Below are 6,897 nucleotides of genomic sequence, written 5' to 3'. Positions count from 1 at the left end.
AAAATTTGGAGACTTGGCAAATTGGGATGTATATCATGGGATGCATCATATTGGATCAAGTCTATTGCCAAGTGAGTTAGTGAACACTTTGAACCCAAATTCCCCACCCATGACTAAGGTAACTAGATTTATTGTATTCTCTTGTTTTTAGATATGCAATCTACTTACTTATATCTAATTTTTACCTTACATGCCTAGTTTTACATGTGGTATTTTCTTTTGATTAGAAGTACATGCATACTAGCTATATCATATGGTAGGAATGCTCATTTTCAATTCATATTCTTGAGCATAACCTACATGGTTCAAAATGTTTAGTTAAGCACAACACATAGCTTATTTAACACTCCTAAGTAGATGACACTAATGCTTTGCTTCAAATTTTATATTCTCCAAGTGGTGTCATTTTGACTTACATGTGCCAAAGCTCGACTTATAGATAATTTGCCCCTCTTGATATCAAAATCAAAGTGCATATCTACTACAAGTATTCAAAACTTGTATGCACACTTTAAGGGGTGGTTACTCTATAATCTAAACTTTGAGACTAATACTTGTTTTCAATTCTATTATGTGTAGTAGTCTCACTGAAGGAAAATAGAGTCCCCAGGAGAAAGACAATAAGCATCCACTACAAGTCTACAAGTACTAGGTAAGTGTCTGTGCGTTGCAACGGAACCGTATAATAACACGATAACTTATGTACATATGTGTTATATTGTTATGAGAAAATGTTTCGGAATCCATTTGTGATCCTACCCATACATAAATTTTGTTATTTTAATCTAGCTATTTCACCATTACATTGCAACCATCAGTACCATATATAGACTTCTATATATGATTTTAATAATGTCATTGAGTTATAATGACAACACGATTAGGGAAGTGTTATTTACAACTGAAATCTCAAAAAAAAGGTACTAAGAAAGCACAGAAATAAGGTAATTAACTCTGTCACATGAAACAAGTGAACAATGAAATATCTCCATTCCAGCAAACAACATGACAACCTAAAACTTGTAAAAAGATCAATACAATATTGACCATATATCATGGCCATCACCATTATCATCATTTATCAAACATGGATAATATTGATCACATCGTGCACCTCCAGCATGCATTGAAAGCTCTGTTTCCACCCCTAATGATGAAGAGGTCGAAGCAGAGGCCCTTGACGGAGCGACGGCGCGGGCGTCCCGAACGAGTTTGCCGCACCAGGCGAGGCGAAACTGCTCGAGCACGTGCACGAGGTGCGCGACATCGGTGCAGGTCCGGAGCGCGGTGACCGCGAAAGCGACACCGGCGTCCATGTAGAGGTAGGGCTTAAAATACCACATGAGCATGAGCTGATGAGAACATTATTTGTAAACACATGCTCAATATAAATAAGTCACAAGATATATAGAATTGAAAAATATAAACTTTTTTTAAGGTTCATGCCTTCATGGCAGTCACCCAACCAATATTTCTCCGTGGGTAAAATCAAAAGATAGGTAAAAACTGAGTAGGGCTCACATGATTTCAATAAGCAGTAAAACGTAGTGAGGTACATGATGTTGTGCGCAATGCGCAAAGATCACTATGAGGTAAAAAAAGTGTAACAAGATTGGCGTGTAGCAATTACTGAGACCCCAATTAAATAATTAGGGAGTGATATGACAAATATGTAAATAGGGAGATGGAGGGAATGATGGAAGTGTCAAAAACCTTAACCCAACTTCAAAATTGCAGGAATAATAAATATGCTCAAAACCTTCTTAAATACTCTAGCATAAAAAATATGATTTTAATTGTTTTTATAATATGTTATTGTGTTCTCTTGCTTTTTAGTGGATACTCTTGCTTCCTTTGTTCGTTTAACTACCACAACCATGTGGCCATGACCTTTCTAGAACTCATTTAGAATGTCATGGACACCCCCTGATGATCAGCCACCCTGATATACAGAACAGTGATAATATGTTATTAAAATTAGAATACAATTAATAGCATATGCAGTTGGTTAGGAAGAAAAACATTTGTTGTAGATGAATTATGCACGGTGGACAAGAATATATGTAATCCTGGTGAAGAAAAAATATCATACCTTCCTCTTAAGAAATACATGAGCACATAACAAAGAGATTCCAGATCATCTCTTCTGCTTTGCTCTAGAAGGAAATAAAAAAAAGTTACCCAAATTCATCTATCAAGGCAATCATATTTGTGTATGAATAGCTTGCAGCTATTTGGCTACAAGTTCAAGTATAGTGTTACAGATTTTAAGGAGTTTTAAATTTGTTAAAAAATATTTGTCTTGCATTTGCCCTTTGTCCATGTGTTGCGACGGCATCCAATCAGATCTATATTAATCTTTCAATTATTCATACTTGTCAAGGAAGTTAGAAATTAGTGTAAAACATAGATACATAACAACAAACATCACATGACATGTAACATCTATATAGCAAAATATATGTTTCTGTTTTGTAAGTGAGAAATGGGGGAACAGATGGACGACCAACAAAACTGGTCTTTTAAAGGAGTAGGGAAATGGAGCTGCAAACCTATGACGACATATCAAAATCCAAATAGGCCAATACAACTTTGTTCTGATTTATATTGGTGTCATAACAACTTAACAAGTATGACATATGCACACGGCAGGTGAGGAGTCAAGTAGCACCGAAGATGCTGGGAGGCTGTAAGCAAATCTCGATAACTTCTCACCCATAAGGCTCATCTTCGCATGACTTGAGAGCAGGCATCAGTTCATATTCATCCATCTAGTGAAATGGGATTGCAAGCTAGAGGTTTGGAGATCCAGGGCATGTAGGCTCCCTCATGGCACAAGTTTTGTTGAATAAAATGAGAATAAAATTTAACTTTAGTCCAAAGGCATGGAGAATATCACATTTTCTTTAACATGGTACTGCCTACTGCCTAGGCATTCACGGGTCAGACACCAGAGAGGCAGAGATCTGAAAGAATGAGGCATTGGCCACTACTACGATGCACAAAACAAATCAAAAAACAAATATCCTCCTTGTGTTTGTAGAAAAACTTATGTGAATTTGAAATGAATTACTACTAATACTATGGTCCCCCCCTCCTGCCCTCACACAAGCAGGCAAACCACTAAACCAACATATTATGGACGATTTGTTTTCAAACCATTGTAGCCATCAACAAGAAACATGTTTTCTTTCAGTGATTGGGTGAAATCTCTTCACAACATTTTGCTATCTCGAAAAGAAAAGCACATGTGAATAATTTCAGATACATTATTTCAACTTCACCAGCAGAGACCTTACTCAATGGGAAAAAGGTGGTAAACCTAGATCACCTCCAATCAGAAGAACTTTTGTAGTAGGCTCAATCTCTTATCACGATCTGATGACTTTATTTGTACGACTAGATCTGCATGATTAACTAAAGATGAACCTACTTGGAGAAGTACTAAAATTAAATCTATCAATCTATTTCATCGGTGGAAACTTAATACAAAGTTCAGCATCACAACATTGATAGCATAGCCTTCAATACTGCTATAGAATCATGAGATGATGCATTACAAAATGCATGAGCCATATAGGCATCACATATATAAAAATCTAGATCTTAGTTTCGAGAAGAAAGCCCACTGATACCTTCATTACATGTATAACATAAAAACTATGGTAAATATAACCAGGACAAAGATAAAGCTACCTAAAAGTTCAAAGTCATATTCTCTGTGGTTGATATAAATCATGTTATTATGGTTATGAAACTAAACAGCAAAAAACTTAGTTCATTTTCAAATGGATGCAAAGGATTCATATGATGGAGGAAAGGAGCAATTCATATTTATGTTGGCAGCCTCGACTGCTTTTTCCACTGTACTTTTTCATTTGTTTGGTCATTGGTGCTTAATATCAATTATTCCACTCCCTGCTTGTTGCATTGTTGCTTAAATTGGATAACACATGGTTTCTAGCATTACATTTATGTTATTTACTCAGTAGTCCACACTAAGTTAACACCTTTTGAACTTTCCTAATTATGTCTATTGGCACACAAAATGATTGCAAGGATAATTTAAGTAAGTAATAATTATATTACATTAACAATTCGTAAACCTTATTATGATTAAAATATAGTACAAACAGTGGATGCAATCACATATAAACACATTGTCTAATTTATCAATGTTGCATGTTTCATCTTTTTCTAGAATGATATACTCTTAGTTGCACAATAAGTAATAAGAACAATGTATTAGAAAAGCCAAACCATCTTATAATCTGAAACAAAGGACGCAATGTAAACCTCAGGTAACGCAGGTTGTTGTTTCTCTGACGTCTCATCTTGTTTATGCGTTGCTGGTTGCATAGACGACCATACAATGCTTGTAAGGTGGTGCAACCTGCGAGTCTGAAGTGGCCAGTCTGACCGGCAATAGTGAGGTGCGATCGGCCTGCGCTGGAGCAGCCGCTCGCTCTCGTCCTCATTTACCCAGTATAAACCCCCTCAAAAGAGCCAAGCCAATTGATCGGCAATATTTGATATTGGTAGGTCATACATACAGAGGTTTCTTTGCCAGACCATATAATATGTACAAAAGATATATGTACCCAGCTACATCATACTATTATCTCCACTTTCTCAATCAGCTTGATGCCTGACGACTCCAAGATCTCCAATGCTTCACGCACACAAATGCAGAGTCAGTACTGTTGCGCGTCATGGTAATTCCACAAGGGCAAGCATGAAAACTAAGTAGCACCTGGAATGTAGATTTCCGGTTGCAGAGGCCTTATCACTCCGTTCGTCTGGACCTTATTCTATAGCAATAGCTGCAACATAACATGGTCCGAGAACAAATGAACATACATTGTTTCTTCTTCTTCTTCTTCTTATTGTTCAAGTAAAATTGTGGTTAGGTTTGCTACCAGGGCTCCTATTGCTGCTGGAATACCAACGGTCAGGGCCATGGCAGTGGTGGATCTGCCATTTTCAACCTTCCCGAACTCCAGCAGCGTCGCTTGGTGCTTTTCGGTCGGTTGCCCGTCCGGGTATTCCACCTCCACTTCGTGGTGGAGCAGTACCATGTCCCGAATTTACAGCAACGGTTATCCGAGGAAAGCTATTGATTCGATTTAATCTATTTTGTGAACATGAAGTAAAAAAGGCAGTATGAGATATGGTTGTTGACCAAAGTGTGGAAATAAGTTTGGATTCACAATTTCACATTAATCGCAACCTACTGCAAATCTACAAGGAATCAAATGTGTGTTTTTGTATCTGAGTTTTGTCCCTGCCAAATTTATACAACTGAACTGATTAAGGCAACTGCAAAGAATAAATTAGTAGGTTGAATCTCTTATGATTTTAGAAAGAAAGAACTGTAGTATGGATATTTTAGCAGCTACATGCAACACATGAGGCATAAGACAAGCCTCACCTGCTCATTATGGCCATAAGCCATCCTCTGTTCCATTCATTGGCAAATCACATCAAATGGGCTTGAACAACCCGTAGGAATTTGAGTCTCTTCGTACAGTCCCAAGAACCTGCTCGTGCATGATTGTGTTTTGTCAGTTCTAAAATACAACTACAACATTCATGTTTCCTGTTTCTAGTATTCCTAAATCATTCTTTGACAGGGGGTTCTTTAACATATTAACTTGATGTCATTATTTATATTGCACTACAGCAGTTCATAAAAGATGTGGATTTTGTAGCACGGGATCAGGACTAACTTGATGGTTTTGACTGTCTTAACAGCTATTTCCGTATCTTTGCAATGCGCCAACTTTAGCAGTCTGGCAATCAATTCATCATCGTATCCACCAGAGGCTTCAATATCAAAGTCTGTGTTAGTTGTGGAGATATTATTAAGTAGTTCATCAAGGAAACCCTTATGTGTTGGGTGATTAGTATCTTCCAGTAGTGGATGATTTGCAGCATCAAAGAACCCAATTTTCGTCAGGGTTGCCATTATCTCACTAAAACCTGCACATGTGCAGCAAAATGGCAAATGGAAATCGGACTTGCAATGAAAAGGAATGCTTCAGTGAAGCAAAAGGTATGCAGATGCTTACCTTCGTAACGAAGAGTAGCCCTGTATATGGTAGACGCTTCTTTGGAGATACCATAAAGGTCTCCATATATCAAGGAATTCCGATTCGGCAAGTGTTCTAGAGCAAAAGCTGGAAGCTCTGGTAGTCTGAGCCTCTTTGCTGATTCATACAAGTTATGACCTATATGAGTGGTAAGTAAATCACTCAAGAGTTGTGTGGAGTAATCCATTGTTTCAACATACCATTAGATTCCAAGGGAAATCGAAGTTAAGACCAAATGGTGGTACTGTCTACATATCTAGCAAATCTACATGCATGTGAAAGTAATTTATGTCATTAGTATGGTTGAAATAATAGAAATAGGTCTTAAACAGTTATATATCTTTAAATAGCTGCAAGCTGACAATATTATTTCTGCCAATGGTATTTGAACCTCATTCTTTGCATGTTTGCAGGAACTCCAGAATTGATGTGGCATGAATAAGCTGCAATGGTCACTTAGAAGGGTTACATGGAACATATGTTGGCACTGAATATAAAAATAATCGACTCGACATATTCGTGATGCATGATATATAAAGTTCATGCAAATAAAAAAATACAGGGCAAGAACCGAAGGAGAGAGCAGGATCACAGTGAGCTATGGGAAGGGTCCGGACCTCAATGGCTTGCAGCAGCACGGGCCGCTGACGGTCCTCCACACCAACATGGTCGAGGAAGGGAGCTTCGACGCCGTTGTCGTCCGCTGCGACTACGCCTTCCTCAATGGGCTTGCAGCACATTCTTCCTTTGGTTAGAGATAGAAAGTGCTAAAGCTTCTGTACAAAAAATTCAATCAACACTTAAA

This window comes from Zea mays, chromosome 3, assembly GCF_902167145.1.
Source record: "Zea mays cultivar B73 chromosome 3, Zm-B73-REFERENCE-NAM-5.0, whole genome shotgun sequence".
Classification (NCBI taxonomy): Eukaryota; Viridiplantae; Streptophyta; class Magnoliopsida; order Poales; family Poaceae; genus Zea; species Zea mays.
The sequence above is the reverse complement of the archived record's forward strand: the minus strand, read 5'-3'. Positions refer to the sequence as shown.